Source organism: Gopherus flavomarginatus, chromosome 5 (genome assembly GCF_025201925.1).
Source record: "Gopherus flavomarginatus isolate rGopFla2 chromosome 5, rGopFla2.mat.asm, whole genome shotgun sequence".
In the NCBI taxonomy this organism is placed as follows: domain Eukaryota; kingdom Metazoa; phylum Chordata; order Testudines; family Testudinidae; genus Gopherus; species Gopherus flavomarginatus.
This window is the reverse complement of record NC_066621.1, coordinates 14881622-14904505: the sequence shown is the minus strand read 5'-3', so window position 1 is coordinate 14904505 and position 22884 is coordinate 14881622. Positions and strand designations below refer to the sequence as shown.

At 45.2% G+C, this 22884-nt stretch overlaps 2 protein-coding genes across 5 annotated transcripts in view; one reads left to right on the top strand and one right to left on the bottom strand.

The window, feature by feature from the left end:
- The window catches only part of CDK18 (cyclin dependent kinase 18), a 174030-nt gene that overhangs the window by 20692 nt on the left and 130454 nt on the right, over positions 1 to 22884 (top strand). The gene's annotated exons all lie outside the window — the stretch shown is intronic.
- Positions 1 to 22884, bottom strand: part of BLACAT1 (BLACAT1 overlapping LEMD1 locus) — a 60988-nt gene that overhangs the window by 9339 nt on the left and 28765 nt on the right. Inside the window, exon 1 of one of the 4 annotated variants that reach the window (XM_050955635.1) lies at positions 10685 to 10834. The exons of the other annotated variants lie outside the window; for them this stretch is intronic. The gene's annotated coding sequence lies outside the window, so the exon portion shown is untranslated. Of the gene's footprint in view, positions 1 to 10684; positions 10835 to 22884 lie in introns of those variants that run through there. 4 annotated transcript variants of the gene reach the window in all.

The window sequence follows — 22884 nt, the reverse complement described above, 5'->3', positions numbered from 1 at the left end:
AAAGGCCCCAATGCTACCTTTGAGGCTCAGAGTGACGAACAATGACAACAGGCTCCTTAATGAGTCTTCCTGTCTACAGGGTTTTTTAGCATAGTAGCAGCTGTGTGTGTGTCTCTCTCTATGCTGCTGCTTTTTATTATAAGCCAGCAAAAGGGTCTTCTGAGGTAACAGCTGGCAGGGAGCAACGTGCCACTGGACGAAGCTGTCTGAAAGCAAGATCTGAAGCTAGCTCTCTCTCAGTGTAGCTACACTCTGTGACTTTAGGTGGAGAAAGGAATTCTCTGCAGAACCGGTCTGGTATACTTGCAAATCTGCACTGAGAGAAAGAGCCAGTGAAAATGCCTTGATTGTTTTACCCTGAGGTAACTGTGCCAACCTCAGTTGCTGATGATTTATGCCTGTGTAAGCAAGCGGAGAATCAGGCTCAGCGAACCTACTTCAGCTCCTGTTGCAGACAGTGGGCCAAGTTCTGCTCTATGGACCTGATCTAGCTCCCATTAAAGTCAATGGAAAGACTCTCATTTGACTTCAATGGCAGTACTGCCTGTGAAACCTCAGCTGATGTCAGTAGGTGTAAATTCGGCTCATCAGGAGCCAGAAGTGGCCCCGTGTTTGAGTCAATGAATATTTTTGTAAAGATAGAAAAATCCTCCTCAGCCCATGCAGCCAAATACGTTCATCCCCCAACATCAGCAATGGGCCTGAACAAAATCACCAGATCTGTCTCAAATTTGGGGGTGGTCAAAATCTGAATCCAGATTCAAATTTCTCAGCATACATATTATGTGGGCCCAACTCTAGCTAAAAATTCCTCCTGAAGCTCAGGTGTACTGCAGAACTTCAGGACTGTTAAGATTTGTAAACTATTTAACAGAGTTTTACCACCTGCACCTAAAATGGGCAAACATATTTTGGGGATATTTAAAAACCCAGAGGCCAGATCCCTGGCTCATGTAAATCAATGTAGCTCCTTTGGAGTCAATAGTGTTAGGCTGATTTACACCAGCTAGAGATCTGGGTCCCAGATATAGGGAAAACAAAATCTAGCCCATAATATCCATCAGATGTAGGTCCTAGAAATGGTACCCTTTTGAAAGTACAGTTGTGGGCATATGTCAAGGGTAACAACATCCCACCATTTTTAGGGAAATGGGACATTGGGACAATTTCCAGGGAAATTTTAAGACACGCTGTCAAGATAAAAATCTGAAGTCATAGTGCAATGAACCTGCTACCTCACTATTGGGTAGTTTCCTTGCACCCTGGATGAACTAGATGGAAATGATCTAGTAATATTCACCACTCACATAAGAAGCATAAAATTAATTGAAGCTTGAGGAGTTGCAGCCGTTGATGCGAGTGGTGAATTTGAGCTCAAATATTTTAGGGCCCAATTCTGTCCCTTCGTACACGCAGACTAACCTCATCGAAGTCAGTGGGAATTTGGGCCTGAGCCAAAGTTCACTGAAGTCAGTGGGAGTCAAACCCAGTGACTTCGATGGGCTTTGAAACCTGCACTACTCAATGGGAGAGAGTCTGATACCTTATGCTACGAATAGCTGTGAAATCAGTGGGCTGCCCTTTGAGTAATGTATTATTCAGTGCAGGCAAGGCTATCAGAATGGGACACAGTGTGAGAAAGGATGGCAAGATCAGGCCCTTACATTGTTACCATTTAAAATACTTTTACAACTCAGATTTATTTCCCATTATTTATGCTGCTGGTTTCCAAATTTTTCAGCATGGACAATGAAACTCAACAGCCCAGTTTGACTTTTGTTCATAGCTAGTTTCTGTGTGTTTTTCTCACGCACAACATTATTGCATTTCCAACACTCCAAGGAAATGTTAAAATTTAAGAAAAATGAAAACGAGATCTTCTTGGATTTTAATATTAAAAACCCATGGACATGTGTTTAATATTATTAATCCCTGGTGTGTGCAAACCAACAGAGTTACCCCAGTGCTAAATTCAGCCCATTATGTCTTGTAAAATTCATTGCATTTTGCGCTCAAATGAATTATTATTACTGATATTATAATAGCACCTAGAGGCCCCTTCGAGCTAGGCACTGTACATATATGGCAAGAGACAGTCTGTCCTAGAGAGTTTACAGTCTAAACAGACAAGGGTGGGGGAGGAGAAACAGAGGAGCAAAGTGACTTTCTTAAGGTCACCTGGCAGCTCAGTGACAGATCCAGGAGTAGAATTCAGGGGCCCTGGACCACACCATATCTCTGACCATGCCGTCACTGTACAATAAGTGTGAGTACAATAGGTAGATAGTGTGTCCCTTTAAGCCCAGTCAGGCAGGTAGTACTAAGAATAGATCTCCCCATTCTCTGGTCAAGCTGTGTCAATCTTGGCTCTAACATGTATCCTGGGCAACATCATTCTGCCAGCATTTCCCTTTGCAAGCTATCTGCCACTGCATACGTACCCACAATGAGCCAGCAGCTCGCATAAGGCGCTGGCAAGCCTGACATAACTGATAGGAAATCCTTATTCTAGGCAAATGGCCAGCTAGAAGGAGCTAAAGACAAGTTTTAATCAAGCTGAACCTGGAGATAACAAACATTTCGCATATGGTCTGTACCGCAGCCATGGAATTTCCTGCTGAATCGACATCTTCCTGCCCAGCAAGGGGCTGGTACTTACTGTTGGTGCTCTGCATCTCAGCCCCGTGGGCCGGGTCCAAAGCACGAGGAGACTGATCCAAAGCCCATTGAAGCTTGAGCCTTTTCATTGACTTTGATGGGCTTTGGATCAGGATGTAGGCAACCCAGGGAGACAACTGGCCAGATCCTCAGCTGGTGTAAATTTATTTAGTTCCAGTGGAGTCCCTGCTGATTTACATCAGCTGAGGATCTGGCCCCATGAGAGCTTCCAGAGGAAACAAGAGGTGACAAAAAAGTAATGGCCAATACCAAAAGAAAGAGTAACCATAAAATAGCTCCTAAGTGGCTACCATTGACTGTGTGGATGGGACTTTGCTCACGGTACAACAGGTCCAATCAGGGTGCCAGCTCCAGCTGGACAGGCCTTTGCTCTTCCTGCTAATGTCTCCAGGGCCTCATCCTTGCTGCTGTTGAAGCTGATGGCAAAACTCCCATCGACATTAATGGGAGCAGGTTCAGGCCCTCATTCAAAAGGAGGGGGGGGGATGGGAAAGGCAGAACTGCTGAGGATTCTTGTTGGACCCTTGCATGACTTGCCCTTCCCAACTCAGAATCAGCAAGAGAGGAAGACGGTAGCTACTACCACAAATGGGGCCCAGGACTCAAGAATCCAGAGCACCTAGAGAAGCTGCTCAGATCCAGCAAACACATGTTCCTTGTCCTTATACAGCCACCTCTAGTTCACTTCACAAGCTCATTTTAGGCCAACACCCTTCCCTTTCTGTGCTACACTTTCTCTATTAAACAGGGGTAAAAAATTACTTACCCAATCTCACAAGGAGGCTTAACTAACAAACATTTGCAAAGCACTTTGGGATCTTTAAATGAAAGTTGCTATGGGAAGTGCAGACTGTTATCAATTATCAATATGCTGTGGCCCTGTTTCAGGACACTGAAATAGATGGTCAAATTTCCTTACAATGGACCTACAAGCAGGCTCACCCCGGTTCTATGATATTTATTCTGCCAACACTTGCCACAGCATCACTCAGGTACCTTTCTCCATGGACATTAGCGGATCCCGGGCCAGACTGACTTAGCTGCAGATACAAAACAGTCATCAGAACCTAGGCGGTCTGACTGACAGGACCTCAGCTTCCATTATGAAGCTATTGATGTCTTTAGGGAAACTTGTCGCACGGAGGCTTTTAAAAGTGATGCCTCTTCCTTCCATTCAGGGAGCAGACAATGATGAATGAGCCTGGAAGAATGGAGGCAAGCACAAACTGAGCCTAATGCTCCTGTTCGTCTTGAAAAGGTAGAAAAAGGATCTTGAAGGAGCAAGCAATAATTAAAAAATAAATGAACTAGCTTCATTAGCGGTAACAGAAGCCCTGTTTGATTTGCAAGAGCTGGGCATGCTTCACAGAACTGCACTGCCCTTTCTGTTCAAGGGAGAAGATCCTTTGGATAAAGCCCTGTGCAGCAGAGAAAAAAATGCAGGATGCATTAAAAATGTTAAGCCAGAGAATTCTCTTTAGTCAATTGCACAACCCTGGGCTGTGTTTGTCACTGTCACAGTGATGAATTGGGAGCTGTCTGATATCAGCATGCTCACTTTAATAATGTCACTTTCTCTGAGTCCTAATAAATGTGTTTCTGAACCAGCTGGACAGAACCTATTCCTTAGCCCAGCAATTACTGATTCACTGGGTTTTGCTTTTCAACCCCGGCTATTCTTAACAGCCAGGTCAGGCTGATGAAATGGGAAATCTTTATTTTAGCTTAGACTTTCCATGCAGCCTTTTCCTCTCTTTCTCAGTTGTATGCCAAGAAGCAGTGTAATCTTGTGGTCAGAGCAAACGAATGGGAACTGGGACTTCTAAGCTTTATTCCCGGCTCTGCCACGGACTCACTGTGTGGTCCTGAGGTAGTCACTTCTCGTAGCACCTGTCTACACTGAGATTGGTGCACTAGGACAAACAACTAGTGTAGACATGGTGTACCAGGGCAACATGTCTACAAATCTCTAGTGTAGACATGCTGCATAGATGATGCAACATGTCTACGCTAGGGATTTATACTAGTGCAAAAATTGGTATAGCTAGAAGGGTGCAAAAATCCTCAGTACAGAGAAGCCCTCAATCTCCCTATATGTAAAATGGTTAATGTATTTATTAGTTACCTCCCAGGAGGGTTGTGTGGCTTAATGAATAATGATAAAGTGCTATGAGATCTTAGTTAGAAAAGCACAAAGGGACAAAATTCTGATGTGATTTACGCTGGTTTAAATTCAAAGAAAGTCCACTAAAGTCAATGGGCGTGAATCACTGCTGCCCTGCCCCTTGTGCAGCAATTTGCCCCAGTGAAATGTGAAAGTAAAATGCTACCATTGCATTCTGATAACATTTTGCACCTGCTTTACAATGATATAAATGACAATGGAAGGTAAAGGGTGACAGTGAATTGGGCTCAGAGGAGTTACTACAGGAAGAACTGAGGAATAAGAGTGTCTACCAGGGGAGTTATACTGGTATAACTTGTAAAACTCTCCCATGTAGACAACCCCTGAGATAAGAATCTGACACTGCAATAAAAGATGTGTATATTTGTCCCTACTGTTTATTCCTCCCTTGAAGTCATAGGACTAAATTTATCTACAGGGCAATGCTGCTGCTGTCAGGTTGACCAATCACCTGCATCTTGTGTTATCATGTATTGTTACCCTTAAAACGGCTACAGTCATACCCACTGAGCTCTGCTTTGGGTGAGGGAAGAATCAGGTGAACCTTCTTTTCACACGGCTAAAAGCAGAGTTGCACTGAAAGAGAAGATTTGTCATGATGTGTCACTGGCCCTTTAATTGTCCTGGCAAAGGTTTGCACAGAAATTCTGAGGTTTCAATTCATCTGATTTTCATGCCACTCCAATTTTGCTTTTCTGAGAAATGTGATCAAATTTGCTTTTAATTCTCCCACTAGAAAAATGTTAAATTTTACACTTTGAACTCTGAATTTTAAAGCTGCCTTTTGCTCCCAGCAAGAAAATTCTTCTTGGGAAGCAGGCTGATTTTCAGTGGAAATGGGTCCTGTGTTTTTGCAAAAAAAATTGTGAGGTGAGACCAATGTCCTGGTAAAATGACCTAGTACTGGAAAGTGCCCAAATACCAAGGTGATGGGTGTGGTATGAGGACCTGAATAGAATAAAATAGCTTGTAATGAAATATGAAAAAATGCCTTCAAATTTCAATTTGTTTCCCCTTCATGGTGGATATTTCAGCCATCTCTGACCTTTATGACCAAGATTTTCAAATGTGATCAGTGATTTTGGGAGCCCGATTTGAGACCACCTTAAAAGAGCTGGACAAGTAGACAGTGCTGAGCACCCATCCGCTGACCATCAGGCCCCTTTCAGGTGTCTCACGTGGGGCACCCCAAACCACTGTCACTTTTTAAAACCTTGGGCTTCAAGCATGTCAGAATTGTGAGCAATGCCCCAGCATAGAGGCCTACGTTAAGAGATTTATGACATTTTTTTTAATACTGTAATCCAGTTCCAAAAGCCAGCAGACTCTGGAAAGCACAGATCTGGACTCAAACTGGGCTGGGTTGATCTTTACTCTTGACTGTTGCAACGAATCCAGTCACCTAGGCCTTTAGTAGTCACTACTGCACAGTGTGTAATGTGGCCTTAAGAACTTAATGAAAATTACAGGGATGGAATCCAGAGCCACTGGCTCTAAAATCTATCACCTAAAATAATGGATCATCTATCTCCTTTAGCTGTTAGCAGTACAGGGCCATACTGATTCCATCCAGGAGAGGGCATGCCTCACATACACGCCAGCCACTTCATTACATTCCTCTGTATGCCAGTTGCTGTATTGCTGGCTAATTTTACCAGAGTATCCACATTATTTAATCTGTTTTTTTTATTTCTGCTTCTAAAATTATGGTTATTATTTTTTCACACACCCTGGATGCCTCCCTCATTATAACCAACCTAAGGCAAAACCCAATTAAGAGCAGCAACCCATAATTTACAGCGGGATACTTTTTTTAAACAGAAGACACCGGAAAAGAACTAAATCAAAAAGAAATTCTGTCCCTTTAAGAGGAGATAATGAACCAAAGCACTGTTTCTTGGGCCCGCATGTTTGCTGAGAATTGCTAATTAAAACATCACTTCTGTAAAGTATGCTGATCCCATTGATTCTTCCCCCCACACAGTTAATTTGCTGCTAGGAAGGCAAAGTCACAAGGGTCCTCATTATAAAAATTTCACTGGCTGCAGCTAATGGTTGTAATTAATAGGTGCAATAAATTTCAAATGGTCGGCCAGCGTGTTCATTAGTTTCAGGCTGACTCAGCACCAGTGGGGTAGCCTGTTACTTAATAACCCATTTTCAAGCAGACGTGGTGGCAGGGGCCAGGGGAGGCATCCCATGGTATATACAGTAGATCCATATCTTTCCGTAGATAGCAGAGTCAAGTGAATAGTTCATAGCAAAAAAATTGTTTGTCCCTTTTTGTCCTACTTGTGAATTTTCCAGGCAAAACTCAAAAGGCATGAAGACACTTAGCAAGTCAAATGGGGCCAGATTATCTAAAGAGCTCAGCTACCAACATGAGTTCTTTTGAAAATCTCTCCTTTAATCTCTCTGCGACTCAGTTCCCCATCTGTAAAATGAGCATAAAAAATCCTTCCCTTCTCCCACCCGTCTTTGTCTGTCTTATCTATTTCAATTGTAACGTATTTGGGGCAGGGACTGTCTTGCTGTCCATATGTACAGCACCTTGCACAATGGAGCCTCGATTTATGTTAAGGCGTTTAGGTGTTACTGTGACACAAACAAACCATAAATAATAATGTGACTCCAGGCTTCGATCAAATGACAACAAAATGGCTTGGATGAACCACAGAGCTACACGTGTCTGAGCGAAGCCCCAATTGTACAGACGTATCTCTGGGTCTGATTGCCAGTGAAATGGACTTGAGCATGTCTAGCACATTTCCTGGTCCTTATTTCTCTGGTAGTATGAGCTGATGGGAGCCTGACACAAAGAGCCTGTGTGGTGTCATCTGTGGGGGGGATTTTTTTTTTTTTAATATTTTCTTTTTTCAGGAGAGGCCTAGCCAAAGGAATGTTAACAGCTGGCAGATGCACAGACATCCTGCAGCACTTCTGCATTCTAGTTCTACTATACCTAGTGTGTGGACCTGCCCTCGCCTGCAGACCTCTCATCACCCATGAAACCTTCCTTGTTGCTGAATGCAGCTCCTGAACTTGTGAAGTGCTGAGTGTGCTTCATTCCCAGGACTGAACTCTTAGTCGAAAAGTCCCTCATGACTGGAGAGGCAGCATGTCCAGCTATATCCTCCATCAGCCCCTTGGCTTTCCTCCTGAGTAACCCTATCTGCAAAGGCTTTCCACAGAATCTATTGTAGTTGTGGGCTAGATTTCAGGAGGTGCCAGGTGCTTCCTGCAACACGCTCAGCACCCTCACCTCTGATTGACACCTCTGAGAGTTGAGGGCTCTTGGCACTGTGTTGAAGTAGTGCGGCACATTGCAAGGTCAGGCCGTGAGGCTGGATGGACTGGGTCAAACAAAAGAAGAGCCGACCCGAACCATTGCAACGAAAGCTTGGAAAATTGAGGAAACTCGGTCTCCATCCAATGTACACCCATAAATGAGGATGAAGCAGGAGGGAAGGAAAAATGAACTGCAAATCTCCTGACATTTTCCCCTTCATTATCCATGGAACAGGTACGGTGTGGGCACACTTCCCCATCACTAGCCCAGCAATGCTCCGCAGCATCCCCCTGGAAAGAAGGACCACCACTAGGATATAAGAGGAGAACTTGGTCTCCATGGCCCACTCAATGCTTGACCTCTCTACTGAGACTGCCAACATTGGTCCAGTTAGGATGAGTGGGATTTTTGGACACTTGCCCATGAGTAACTGAACTGAGACCCAGCAACGCAAAAGACACAATTAAAAAGAAACTGGAACCACACAACGACCCACCTTGAGCCGAGAACCTCTCTACGATTCTCCACCCAGTTGATAGGTGTTTTCCCATGGTGAGCAGGTGGCAAAGCAAACTCTCGGTGAATAAACAGGCCAGTTTTGTCCCTGACGTTACTGCAGTGGCTTCACTGGGATTGATGTGGTCCAATGTACTTGGGTCCTGATCTCCAGCCCACTGAAGTCAATGGAGAGACTCCCACTGACTTTAATGAGCTTTAGATCAGCCCCTTAATGATAAGATAGAGGGGACTGGCTAACAAGTGAAGGTAGGAATGGTCTCTGGGGCCCACTGAGGCTGAACGAAACAAGAACAGCAGCTTCTTCCTTCCTTGTATCTCATCCCCCAACATCCTCAACTTAGAGCGAGTTAAATGAGCTTGAGGTGATTGAAGGGAAAGAGAAGCAGCCTCTTCCTTCATTACCCAACTGCTGCAGCTTTAATAAAGAATGGCTTTTCGGTTTGTTATCATCTGGCTGTAATTAAAATATTAATAATTGCAACTCCCTTCCCGGAGTCATTTATCATGGTCTTCAGGGAAATTGCTCCTGCTCATGGGATTGTCTTCCATGTGACCAGCTTACCCAGCAAGAAATCCAGAGCTCCAGCTCTGTCTGTAAGTAGGAAGAAGTGTGTTAACACAGGGTGCAAGTGTGACTTTGCCCTAAGCCCTGAGTAAATTATCCTGCCCCTGGAGCAGACCAGCAGGCAGATTGGGACTTAACAAGAATTCCCCCTTGCTTTGGTAGAAATACCCTGCCCCGGGCTACCTGAACAGGTGTGTTGGCTGGCACATAGGGGAGGGATGTGGCACCAAGATTCTGCCAATGCACACGGAGTAAGAGAGATATAGCTGCCCTGTACAAGCTGCTCTCACCTATAGGCAGCTGCCAATGCTGGGATGCATAGGTGTGTCCTACTGTCCTGCACAAGCCAAGCTGCCATCTGGCCCATAACAAATACTGGCTAGGGTTTAGGTTGTCAATAGGTCATGGATGCTCCTAGTAGCTTGACTGGCCCTCCTCTTTAGTCCTCGGTAGCTCTGAAAGGAATTAACAGTATTGTAGCAATCTGATTGCTCCCGTCTCTTTCTTTTCAGGGCAGGAGACAGCATTATTGAAATGACAATAAATAACATGGGAAAAACAATGAAGAGCTTTGAACTTTTTTTAGAGCTCTTCCTTTTGTTAGGGATGAGATTTCCAAAGCAGTCCAGGGGAGTGAGATCCATCTTTCCTGTTAAAAGTAATGGCAGGTGTGCGTACAGTCTTCAAAGCTGCTTTGAAAATCTCACCCCACGTTTGTCAGTTCGACTAGTCATTTTATTTTTGTTATAACCACAATGGCAGAGTTGGCCTGAGAGTCTTTGCCTTGTCTCCTAGAGAGCTGGGTCACAGAGTCCCAGCTGGGGTCAGAGGTGGAAGGGTGGCTGGGGAAGGGATTTCTACTAAATTAAACAAAAGCTTTGAGATGTTTCACTTCAAAGGGACGACGCCGGCGGAAGCTCATCATCTCCTTGCTGCTTTGGGAGGCAGGGATGTTATTAACCTCATTGACCCTAATTCAAGCTCTGGAAGCTGAGGCCCAAAAGTCTGCTCCTGGATGTGGTCAGTAAGGGCTTGTCTACACTTGAAGGTTAATATGGATTAAAGGCGTGTGTAGATAAAAGCTCAATAGTTATTCCTGAACAATTCCATGTGTGGACACCCTTAGAGCTGGTCTACACAGGGACTTATTCCTGATTAATTTATTCTGAATTAGCTTAATTCATTTTGGAAGTGGATTAAGTTAATTCAGAATAAGGTACTCTTATTCAGGAATAAGAGCCTCTACACAGGAAATTATTCAGGAATAGCTATTCTCATTTAAATTCACACCCTACCTTCACCCAAATTAACTTCTTTGTGTAGACAAGTCCTAATATAGGCACTTAGACCAGCAGGCAAATGTTGCTTTCATTGTAAGGCTGCATGAGCTACTTTCAGCTCTTGGATGACAACCAAGCCCATAGCTCACCTGACCTAGAAGTCTTACCTCTTCTTCAGTAGATGCTTTGCAACCACCCTTGCTAGCATCCATTCCTGCAGCCACTTGTCTCAAGTCTTACTATGCCCTTCGTGCCTCCTGTGAGGTCTTGTTTCAAATGCTCCTTCTGCCACAGTCCCCAAGACACTCCTCCTGAGAACCCCTGCAAGGTCAACCCCATTTCCATTAGTGATGGGCCTGAAATAAAAGCCCCAAACCAAAACAACTCTGATCTTTTTGGGTTGCTTGATGTTTGAATCAGGCCAATGGCAGAGACAGACCCAAATATGCTGTAGGTAAAAAACATGCTCTAGCTCAGCTAGAAGGAATGGGCTTGATGCAGTTCTGTGCATCAAGCCCATTGAAAGTCTATGGTCTGTGCTTTGCAGGAGGTCAGATCAGATGAGCGTAATTGTCTCTCCTGGCCCTAAAGTATATGAATCAATGCTCCTGTCATTATAATGGACCAAACCAGTTGCAAACACTCCTCAAACTTTGGAGTGTTCAAAAATCAGAATCCAGGTCTTGCAGCTTGGGTTGTCTCTGGCTTGGCAAGAAAATATTCCATCTGAAAAAAAGATACTAAGGGAGAAAAAGACTTTGTGGGATGTGTTTGGCCCTAGATGCATTTGTTTTTGACCAACAGAGGCCCTGATAAGTTATCAGACCCAGCTGTCACCCTCCTACCCCAGCTGGGTTTCCATCGAATGCAGTGTTGAAAACATACATGTTGTTGAGTGTTTCTCTCTCTTTCTTTTTTAAACGCCTGCTTTGCTAAAAGAAAAATCGATAGCATAAAGGGTAGTCAAAGCGAGTCTCAGGAGATGAGTATCTAGCCTGTGTTCTGCAGACAGGCTGCCAATAATCTTGTTCTGATCAGCTTTGCCCGACAGCCACCGAAATATTAATGGGGACTACAGCCGCTTCTGTTTGGGTATTTGAGATACTTTGCAATCTCTTGGAGCCTGTTGACAATAAGAAGCAATTACCACTTAAAAATTATGCCTGTAAACAAGTGCCAGATTCCCGGCATCCTGATTATAAAGGTGGCATGTTGTGCACTCCATATTCATGAAACAAAGATACAAATTAACCCAGCCCGGCGGTTAGATTAGCTGCAGAATGAAACGTTGCAATTACCAGAGATGACTGAGGCTAATCAGGATGAACGGGTACAGGAGAGCTGGGATCCTGGAAGAACTGTTTCCCCAATCCTTTTCAGCAACGTTCCCCATTTAAATTCCCTATCGCTATGAAAGTGTGGGGGGCCCCAGAGCAGCTGCACTGATCATTAAGAATTCATTCAGGAACAGCATGGCGATCTCAGGGCCGTGCATTCCACAGGAGTTTTGCCACAATTCAAGATGGGTTAATGTACCATTAACAGGAAAAGGGGATTTTGCTCATTACTTTCCCAGCACAACAAAACATTTTGGTTTACGACAAAGAAAGTAGTTAAATGGGCTCGTTAATTTTTTTCCTTTCCTATTATTGCCGGTTAATTATCCAAGCTATCCAGGACTGGAGCATTAACCATCAGAGTCTTGCTTCTCCACTAATAGCTTGCCAAGATAAGAGAAACAGGTGTCCACGTTAAGTCCAATTGAAGTCACTGAAGATGTGACTACAGGATTGAAGCCTCATTGACCCAAGTGATGGGACCACTTGCAATAGGCAAATTTTGTGAATTAGCAAATCCTGTTCTGCCCCCCGCCCCCCAAAACCCAAACCAACCAGAAATATCCTAACAGCCTCACAAGATCTGCGTTGTTCAATTAATTTTGACTAGCATTGCTTACTTTTAATTATTTACGTGGCACACTCTTGCTATCTTCCATGATTTTACCATGAGTCTTGGGATGATATTTGGTGCTTTTCTGAAAGCCCCAGCTCCTGGAGTCATGTGAGAAGCTCAGCTTTCACTTTTTTATAAAAGGATACGTGTGGAGGGGAAAAGCTTAAGACTGTGACCCCTAAAAGCTCAAAGCTCAGAAAGTAAGCCTCATGATTTTGGAGGTGTCTGACTTATGACTTTGAAATGCTTGGCTTGGGGATATAGTAAGCATGTCTTCCTACTGCATGACCAAATATGCAAGAGAATATAACGAAGTCTGATCAGAATGAAACCTCACCCACAGCATTTTCTCTGCTGCTCAGTTTGAGCCAAGAAGCTGGGTGAAACCCTGCCAGGTTTTGAATTTGTGGATTATTGGGTTTGCAGATTAGCACAGTGAGAATTAGCACAGTTCTGCTGTATGATTATCTTTCACCAATCACCCCCTGGTTTCTCCCACCCCCCATTGATTTCACAGCATTAGCCACAGCCTCACAGAAGACGCTGGGACAAATCCTTGGCTGGTGCACTTTGACATGGCTTCACTGAGGGCAACAGAGCTATGCCCATTTCCATCAGCCGAGGATTCAGCCCTCTGTGTTTACTGCACCTGCCATGGCCTCAAAGTGCAAAGAGGGTAGGGAGACTGGGAGTGCAGGATGGAATCAGAGTAAAAGTGATTGGGGGGGCCTGTCCCTTTCTTGGACACCTGTGCGATCCCGCTAGAAAAGGAGACAATAGAAGAGAAAGGGCTTTTATAATTACCTGGTGGCTACTTTCTGTGGGTTTAGTTAACCGGCACTCTGTCTCCATAGGAAATGGCCTTGGTTTGTGCCTGAACCTTTTGTTCAGAAGAGCTGCAGGTGGGGGAGCTTTGAACTGTGTGAGAAAAGCCCAGCACTAAAAAAGAAACTCAAAGCCTCCCTCCCAAAGACTTCTTAAAGCAGTTGTGCAGCCCCGGACGCACCAAAGCCGCCTGTCAGCTCTGAATGGGGAGGAAGGGCTCTGAAAGGCCAACATCACCCCCCACCCCTCCTTTGTCTGTCCCTTTGCTAACCACCCCCTACCCCGTTTGTCCTGCTAAACCTTCAAGGTCGTGCAAGGCTTCAATGCCCCCTTTCACTTGCTATTTGTTGCCAAATAAATATGGGTGATTAAAAAGGGATCAGGAATCCGTGCAGACTGTAGAGGTGCCTGAGAAGGTGGAGTCGTCCTCTGTGTAGCCCATGGCTTTTAGCCCTACATGAGTTAGGAAACGCAATCACATAGGAATAAAAAGCCATAGACCGCAGCAGAGGGCTTACCGAGGATAAGCCAGCCGTCTTTAGGGAAATAAAAAGAAAAAGAGAAAGGGAAAAAAAATAAAAATAATGAAACTCCTCTTAGTCCCTCGGAACTGGGGCCACCTGGACTCTCTCTGACTCCGCAGAGTTCACAGGTTCCCAAAGAAAATGTAATTTAACTCCAGCTATGCCCTGAAGTAATTTGCTCCACTTCATAATAAAGTCACCAGCCTATCATGTGTTGTCTCCCCACTGCCATTCCCTTTATCTTTCTTGGGCCATCCTTGAAATGAGTTTGGTGGCCTCAGCTTAGCTGCTTTTACGGAACAGGACATGCTGTCTAATGAAGGCCATTATGGAGTCTTGACCTTGCATTGCCTCCACTAATTAGCTAAAGCCTGTCACAGTCCGTCTGGGAAGCCGACAATGAGCTGGTTGCTGTTCTCACTAGAAGGCTAAACCTAGCCGAACATCTGGGAGTTTCGCCTGCAGGACCTGATTTGCAGTGTATATGAATACCCACCTGTCTGGATGAAGTACACTAATGACAGTGGATGCCTGGAAAGGCCATGTTCTGATTTTAGCTACACCCTGTAAATCCAGAGTAACTGAAGTCAGTGGCATTATTCCAGATTGACAGTGCTGTAACTGTTGTGGTCAGAAGAGTGAGAGGAAAAGGGACATCTCGAGGGTGTGTATTTATGTTCAGCAGTTTGCACAGTTTACAAATCAAAAGCTCTAAAATCCCAGCTTTTCTCCTTCTGCCTCTTGTCTCTTTGTCAGCAATACAGGTTTTGCAGTCAGAGCTTTGCTGGCAAAGCAGCTGATGGTGCAAACACCGCACTGGATTGATTCTCCTCTCACACCAGTGTAAATCGCAAGTAGCTTCTCTGCCTAGTCAGTGCCATTCCTCTGGTTTAAAATGAGAGTGAGGGATAAGAGGGTCAGGGAAATAGCATGCACCACACTCTTCCCCTGCCCCACAGACTCCTGCAGGGCTAAGGGAGTAATGCTGGGTGTGGGTCACTAAAGTCATCAGCAGCTTAGTTCCTGGCTCTTCCCTGCAAGTCCTCCACACCCAGAGGTTATTGAGAGCTCCGATCACAGAGAAGTTGTACGACTGGACCCTGGGTTTTTAAGTTAAGGTTGCTGCATTATTCCTCGCTTACAAAGACATCTTTAAGGGGCAGATCCTGATCCCTTTGGAGCCTTTGGGAATTTTACCATCAACTTCAAGAGCAGCAGGACTTGGTCCTTAGAGCCCTACCTTGCAAGACGCTCAGCACCCATATCTACCATTGACTGCAGTGTGAAATGAGGTGCTCAGCACCTCACAGGGTTGGGGTCAAATTATGCAAGAATGTGGAAACTCCCTATTAAGGACACCTACGTAAATTAGGCCCAATTCTTCTCTCACTTATGTAAGCATTTTAATATAGTTACTCCTGATTTGCTCCAGTATAAATGAGAAAAGAACCAGGCCCATCACTTCTAATTCCCTTAGTCTTGATTTGCAAGTGGAAATATCTAAAATGGGCAGCTAGAAAGCCGTGTGCCCTTCTCATCCATGTTATAACGTTGTATTTTACAAGCTGCACTGTCGCATTTTAGTTCTAGGGGCAGCACTGTCTTCCAGCAGAGTTGAATCACAACATGCTCCAATCCTGCTCCCATTGAAACCAATGGCAAAACTTTCAGGGAGCAAGTGTGTACAGCATGAAGGAGCTTATTTTTACATAGTCCATTTGTGGCCATAACTGCACGTGCAGCATTTTCTGCCTGTTCTGCTAAATGCCTGCCATTGGCATCCCATATGACAGCATTTTATGTTGCTTTTAAGGATCTCAAAGCACATGATAAACATTGGTTCAGATCCTCAGCTGGACGTAATTCAGTGTAGCTCCAGTGTACATCCGCTGAGGATCTGGCCCATTAAGTACAGTAATACTTTGCACTTATAAAGCCACTTTCCTTTGAGGATGTCCAAGGAGTTTCCAAAGGTGGTTTAGTATTATTACATCTCCTTTACATACAAGGAAATGAAGGCACTGAGATTTGAAAATCTGGCTCCACAGCTGGTAAGGGACTTGTCCAAGGTCACACAGCAAGTCAACAGCAGAGTTTGAAATAGAACCCAGGAGTCCTGCCTCCCATTTCCAAGAACTAGTCTACATTTCTTCTCTAGCATCTATTGTAATGGCACTGGCTACTAGAATAAATTAATGCATAATAAGACGCAGCTGCAAAAGGTGCATGAAACAAAACTTTCTCTGTAGGCTGCTGGACAAAGAAAGACTTTTGCTGAGAGTATGTTTCCCACTCCCTCCCACTCTGCTTCCCAGGTTGATAGTCTCCTTGGCTGCCTCATTCAAGAAAACTTTCTCCCTGCACTTAATCAGAGGCAGCTACAAAAAAGGCACTTCTGGACAAGGTAAAGTGTGTTCAGAGGAGAGGAACACAAGAGATACTCCCAGCAGCTTTTTCTAGACATGGAAACAGTCCCCATTCTTTAGTGAGAGCCTCTGCACCCTATGTCTGGCATAAACTAGGGAAGCCTGCTGTAGTCAATGAAGCTACACAGTTTTACACAGCTAAAGATCTGGCACTCTGCCTTTATTCTCTTCCCTTACATACACTGCTGCCGCTCACACTTGTTCAGCAACAGTGATTGCTAATTACCAGGTTCTGATGAGGTCAGCTCTGCTTCTGAGTCGAAATTCCTTTCTGTTGCCTCGGTAAAAGTCTTTGGGAAATTCAGTTTCTCTAAAACTATACAGTCAGCGGGTTTCGTAAAATCTTAAACCCTGCAGTCTAGAATAGTGCACAGGCTTCTCACTTACAAGCTGAACTTCTGAAGCACACGGATGGCTCTGAAATGTTGTTTGCCAACATCCTTTCTCCTTTAACAATCAAACACGAAAAGGCATCCCCCTTCTCCATATGGTCCTATGTGGACACATTTGCTTTATGGCAACATAGTCTTCATATGGGCAATGGAACATGCATTGTGAATACCACTTGCATGGGCTTAAATGGGCATGAGCAGACATGCTATAAGCATGGCTGCATTGTTCTATATTGTCATGCATTGTACGTGGGCTGTATGGCCACCTGTGTGGTTCTATGTTGGTGCACATGCTATGTGCTCACCTGTTATGTGTCCATGGTGCTATATAACAACCTGCTCCTATAGTGGCAGACATATGTATACACATATGCCTATGTGCCCCTGTATAGTCACATGCCCGCTATCCACAACTGCTCCTATGTGGACATGCATGCTCTATGCTGTGGTATCCCACTGCTGGACATAAAGCACAGCCCCAGCTTTCCAAGGAGCCTGGTGCATTCAGCATCAAAGCCAGGTGCCTCTGTGGGGTCAGCATCAACTGCCTTTGGAGACCTCTCCCTCAGCCTCTGCTCTGGGGTCCAAGCACTTTCCAAGGTGTGTGGGAAGTAGGTGCCAGAGCAGACCAGGTCCCTTCCTCTCCAACCCGGGCATGGTGCTTTGCACTTTCTCCTTGCTCCAGCACCCAGGGCTAGGAGGCTATAAGAGGAACCTGTTATGCTTTTAACCCCCATCATGACACCAAAACAACCCAGCCCCTGAGTTTCACCCCAGGAAATGACTGCTCTCCACCCTTTGAGAGCTCCACACAGCCCTTAAGAGGGAAAAGGGAGATGCACGCACACCGTGGCAGATTAAATGCCATCCTGGATCTTTCATCAGCGCCCTCCATTGCTCCCCACTCTTTCTTCTCCACTTCGCCCCCCTGCTGGCTGCACTAAGCCCTAATCAGACACGCCAGCCCCCAGCAGAGAGAGGATTGATGGGATGCATCATTTTCAAAGTCTCGGAGCCGACAGCTGGGCACGGATGACCTCACCTTTGGCAGAGCGACATCATCACGGCGGGGCTGGTGCGCTGAACCAGCCGACCCGGATATAAGCCTCAAAAATGGCAACAGCTCCCACCAGTCACCCTGCTGGCTAGGAGAGGTGAGATCTGCATTGCCATATCCTTACAAGCCCTCCACAAACTACCCCCTCCATGGCTATTAAATCGCAGGCTTTCTGGTGCAGGGACAACGCTCCCGGCCACACCAGCCTCCCCGGGATCCAGCCGTGAGCTTTATATGCCCCGACTCCTGCTCCACATCTCCTGCTGCCGTCTTGCCTGAGAGATCTGAGTGACATCCAACTAAATCTGACTCATTTTTGAAGCCGCTGACCCCTCCCCTGCCCGCCGTCCCCTCTCCGCCTCCCCTCTCCATCTCTCCACCAGTAACCAAGTGGTTGCTGTTCCATTGCACACTTGAGATGGTTCAGCACCCAGGGGCTGGGGATGGGGGGTGGGTGGTCAGGTATTTCTCCATCCTTAATTCTGAAGAGCCTGGGTAACAAAGGCTCTATTGAACTCCAGCCTCTCTGGTCTGTGAAGCAGAAACCTCTTGTATCTACTTCACTGGCTTTGATCTAACTCCCCCAGTGGGATGTGTATTACTCACATCCCAGTGACGGGATATTGTTGCCAGCATGGGCAGTGGGGGTGGGGAAGAATAAGCCTCTCTTCCCCTCATCACCCCTGTTTTGGAAAGCACCCTGCCGGTAAGCCAGCAAGGGATCACCCGGCCCTAGCTTCTCACAGCAGCTTTTCCACATTCTGTCTCTCTCTCTTCTTCCCGATCCTGTTGGTTCTCTCTCCCTCACCCAAAACATGTCACCCTCCCAAGCCCAAAATCTCAAGGGATGAGCTACCCCTGCCCTTTATCACTGGCCCGGCCACTGAAATGACAGTCTTGGCTACACTGTTCCTCTCTCGCCCTGAGAACACTGAACTTGGTGGAGCAGGGATGAATATTTTGTTTGTCAACAAGGCTTTTACTGGCATCTGGGCAAGGAGCCAACAATTAAAACATCTGACTGGGGGCCCAAGTCTTCTGAGTCTTGAACGCACATTATCTCCCCCTTGTGCAATTCCCCTGTGGGGCATGTTTAGCTCTGGGGGCTTTTTAGAGGACTGGGGTGTAGAGGGGGCATGCAGTAAGCAGGTTGTTGAATTGCTGGCTTCACAGCCTGAGCTGATGGTGCTGAGCATACTTAGCTTCCACTGTCTTCTGCTCCGGAGACAGATATTCAGAAGTACTCAGCGTCCAGCAGCTTTTACCGTGACTCTGATTGGCAGCTATTCCTAAAAGCTCCCACCGAGTGAGCTCTTCTGAGAATCCAGCCACTTGTTTAGCTGTCTGAGCTGTTTGGAATATCTGGTCCCAATAATGGGAACTGGATCCTTCTGAAAATTCTGAGCTACATTTTCAAAAGTAAATTGGGTCACTTCTGGCCAAATTTTCAATGGCATTCAGGTGCTTAATGATGCAAAAAGGCACCCAGTGGGATTTTCAACACGCCTAAGCAGGCTGGGTTCCTAACTCCCATTGACATCAAACATTTATTTGCATCTTTAGGCACCTGAATGCCTTTGAAAATCTGACCAGAAGTTTCTTGAAAGTCAATAGAACTAGCATCCCTGAGTCACTCAGGCTCCTTTGGAAATTGTGCCCACTTGTCTCAATGTACGATTTTCAGAAAGTATCTGCATCTAGCTGTTCCCACTGATTTCAGCTAGCTGCGGGTGGTCAGCACCCTCTGAACATCAGTCCTTAGGGGGTGTCTCAAATTACATACTCAATTAATCTGCAAATTTAGGCCCTAGTATAGACAAAGGCTCTCAGTGCTGACTCCCACCATCCACCCACTTCTCTCTTCCTTCACTAGCCCTCTCCCCCATTTCTCAGGTGCTTTTATTCCACTGCTGCCCTGGGCCTCTAAAGAGCTGAGACATTCAAAAGAGTCTCTTCCCAGGTGCCACAGAGGCCCCATTCTTCTCCTGCCTCTGTCCCCTCTGTGCTCTCATTGTTCACCATGACTACACACATTCTTGAGCCTCTAATGAGAGCCACGTTGTCATTTCCGACTTACCAGCGGGAGGGAAAGAGAAATAGCATTATAGCAAAAATAAATACAAATAAAAGGAAGGAAGGAAGGAAAGATTAGATAGATAGATAGATAGATAGAAAGAAAGAAAGAAAGAAAGAAAGAAAGAAAGAAAGAAAGAAAGAAAGAAAGAAAGAAAGAAATCCAGGAACTGCCAGACTGGATCAGACCTAGGGCCCATCTAAGCTGGTATCCTGTCTCCCACAATGGCTAGCAACAGATGCATCAGTGGAAGTTGCAAGAAACCCTGCACGTAGGGTGACCAGACAGCAAGTGTGAAAAATCAGGACAGGAAGTGGGGGGTAATAGGAGCCTATATAAGAAAAAGCTCCAAATATCGGGACTGTCCCTATAAAATTGGGACATCTGGTCACCCTACCTGCACATATGGCATAAACTATCCCTAGGCAAAGTTTCCTCCTGACCCCCATCACCTGGCAGCTGGCACATGCCTTGATGCAGGAGGGCCCTTCCAAAAGTCTTGCTTATTTTTTAACTATTCACTATTATAACTCGAGAGAGCCATGGAGGTCAGTGAGCTGGGAGATAGTGGGGCAAAGAAATCTAACTGTTTCAAGAATGAACTTGATAAATTTGTTGGGGAGATGGTATGATAAGGTTGCTTACAATGGCATATGGCCTATCCGCGATTGCTATTAGGAAATATCTCCAATGGCCAGCGATGGGACACTGGATGGGGAGGTCTTTGAGTTACTACAGAGAATTCTTTCCCAGGTGACTGGCTGGTGGGTCTTCCCCACATGCTCAGGGTCTAACTGATCGCCAGATTTGGGTTTGGGAAGGAATTTCCCCCCAGGTCAGATGGTTGGGGTTTTTTTTGCCTTCCTCTGCAATGAGGGGACACAAGTCACTTGCTGGTTTTAACTAGAATGAATGGTGGATTCAGTCTAACTTGAAGTTTTTTAAATCAAGATTTGAGGACTTCAATAACTCAGCCAGAGGCTATGGACCTACTGCAGGAGTGTGTTGGTGATGTTCTAAGGCCACCTGTACTATGCATTGGGTATTTGGAGAGTGTCTTTCCTTGTAACAAAGTCATTTCCTTACCCCCAACCTGCCTTACTATATCCTAGTCAATGAGTTATATTGGGACCTGGCTATATAATACAGCACCTTCTAACTGGGGATCTCAAAATGGGTTCATGATATTAACCCTTTTGTATTTAATACTATTATATACTTTTCTTTACTATGCACATTGTATACTGTTTGTACCTCCTGTGTCATACGCAATATTTTCTGATCATTTATGAATTATTATCACCTTCTCCCACCTTATTTGTATCTACATCTGCTTTAATAAAAAGAATTTTTAAAAATTCATAACCACCCCTAATAAACTTCACAACACACACACCCCTTTTAAGGATAGAGAAAAGGAGGGACAGGTAAATTTAATGACTTGACCAAGGTCACAGAGCAAATCATTAAAAGAGCTGGGGGATTCAGAACAAAAGTCTTGGATCCCAGATTCACCTGCTCTAACCACATTGCTGCCAGGAACCAGGAACTGAATGCAGGAGTTCAATCAGTGCCTTGGTCTAACCCAGGGGTCGGCAACCTTTCAGAAGTGCTGTGCCGAGTCTTCATTTATTCACTCTAATTTAAGGTTTCGTGTGCCAGTAATACATTTTAACATTTTTAGAAGGTCTCTTTCTATAAGTCTATAATATATAACTAATCTATTGTTGTATGTAAAGTAAAAAAGGTTTTTAAAATATTTACGAAGCTTCATTTAAAATTAAATTAAAATGCAGAGCCCCCGGACCGGTGGCCAGGACCCGGGCAGTGTGAGTGCCACTGAAAATCAGCTTGCATGCTGCCTTTGGCACGCGTGCCATAGGTTGCCTTCACCTGGTCTAACCATTAGATAACACTGCCTCTAACATTCTCTAAGACACTGCCTTAGAGGTTATTTAGAGAGACCTGTGTTTATAGAAACATCCACATACTTGGGCGGCACTATCAGCCAGGATGGTGGAACAAGCCAGGACATCTGGAACAAAATCAGTAAAGCCAGGAACACCTTTGGTAGCTTAAATATAGTCTGGAAATCATCAAAATACAACACCAAAACCAAACTCAAGATTTATCAGAGCTGCATACTTTCAACACTACTTTATAGTGCAGAATGCTGGGGAATGAGAAAGTAGGACATGTCCAAACTGTCTTCATTCCATACAAACTGCCTCAGAAAAAAGCCTCCTTATCTTTTGGCCCAGAAAAATCTCAAAACAAAGTCTATTGACACAGTGCAGCCAAGAAGATCTGAGCACCATCATTGCCAGGAGGCACTGGAGATGGATCGGTCATGTGCTTCCGATGGAAACTGATTCCATCACCAGAGTAGCAATAAGATGGACACCTGAAGGCAAGTGAAAACAAGGCCGCCTGAAAACAACATGGCGAAGAGTTGTGGAAGCTGAGCTGAGAAACCTGGGGAACAACGGGGGAACCATTGGAAGACTTGCCAGAAACAGACAGGAGTGGAGGAGCTTCATCACTGCCCTAACGCCAGGGGCGTCATAGGAACATGATGATGATGATGATGATGACGATGATGATGATGTGTTTGCATTAATTACAGGGTCTCCACCATGATGTTATCTGCACTCAAACAGTTGACGTAGCACCAAAATGATTGAGCCTCAGATAGGAATGCAGCAGCAATGTATTAAACAGAGACACTCTCAGCTGGATGCACTTGGATTAGACAGAACCTCTGAGCCCCCTTTAGCCTTTACAAAAAAAAGCCATGAGCCCATGAGCCCAATTTCACTCAAATCAGTCCTGTTGCTTACACACACACACACACACACACACACACACACACACACACACTGGCTAGACCAGGCTCCTCCAGACTGAGAAGTCTTTGGGGCAGTGACTGTCTTTTCAGGATATATGTGTACCGTGCCTAGCACAATGGCACATACAGCATAGTGGGGCCTTTAGGCATGACAACAACAACACTGAAAAGAAGCCACTATTCTGTTATAACACAAACTAGGGGGTTAAAGGAGGCTGCCTGCTTTGCTGACCTTAAGTTAAAGCCTGTTGGAAGCTGTAAAAATGTA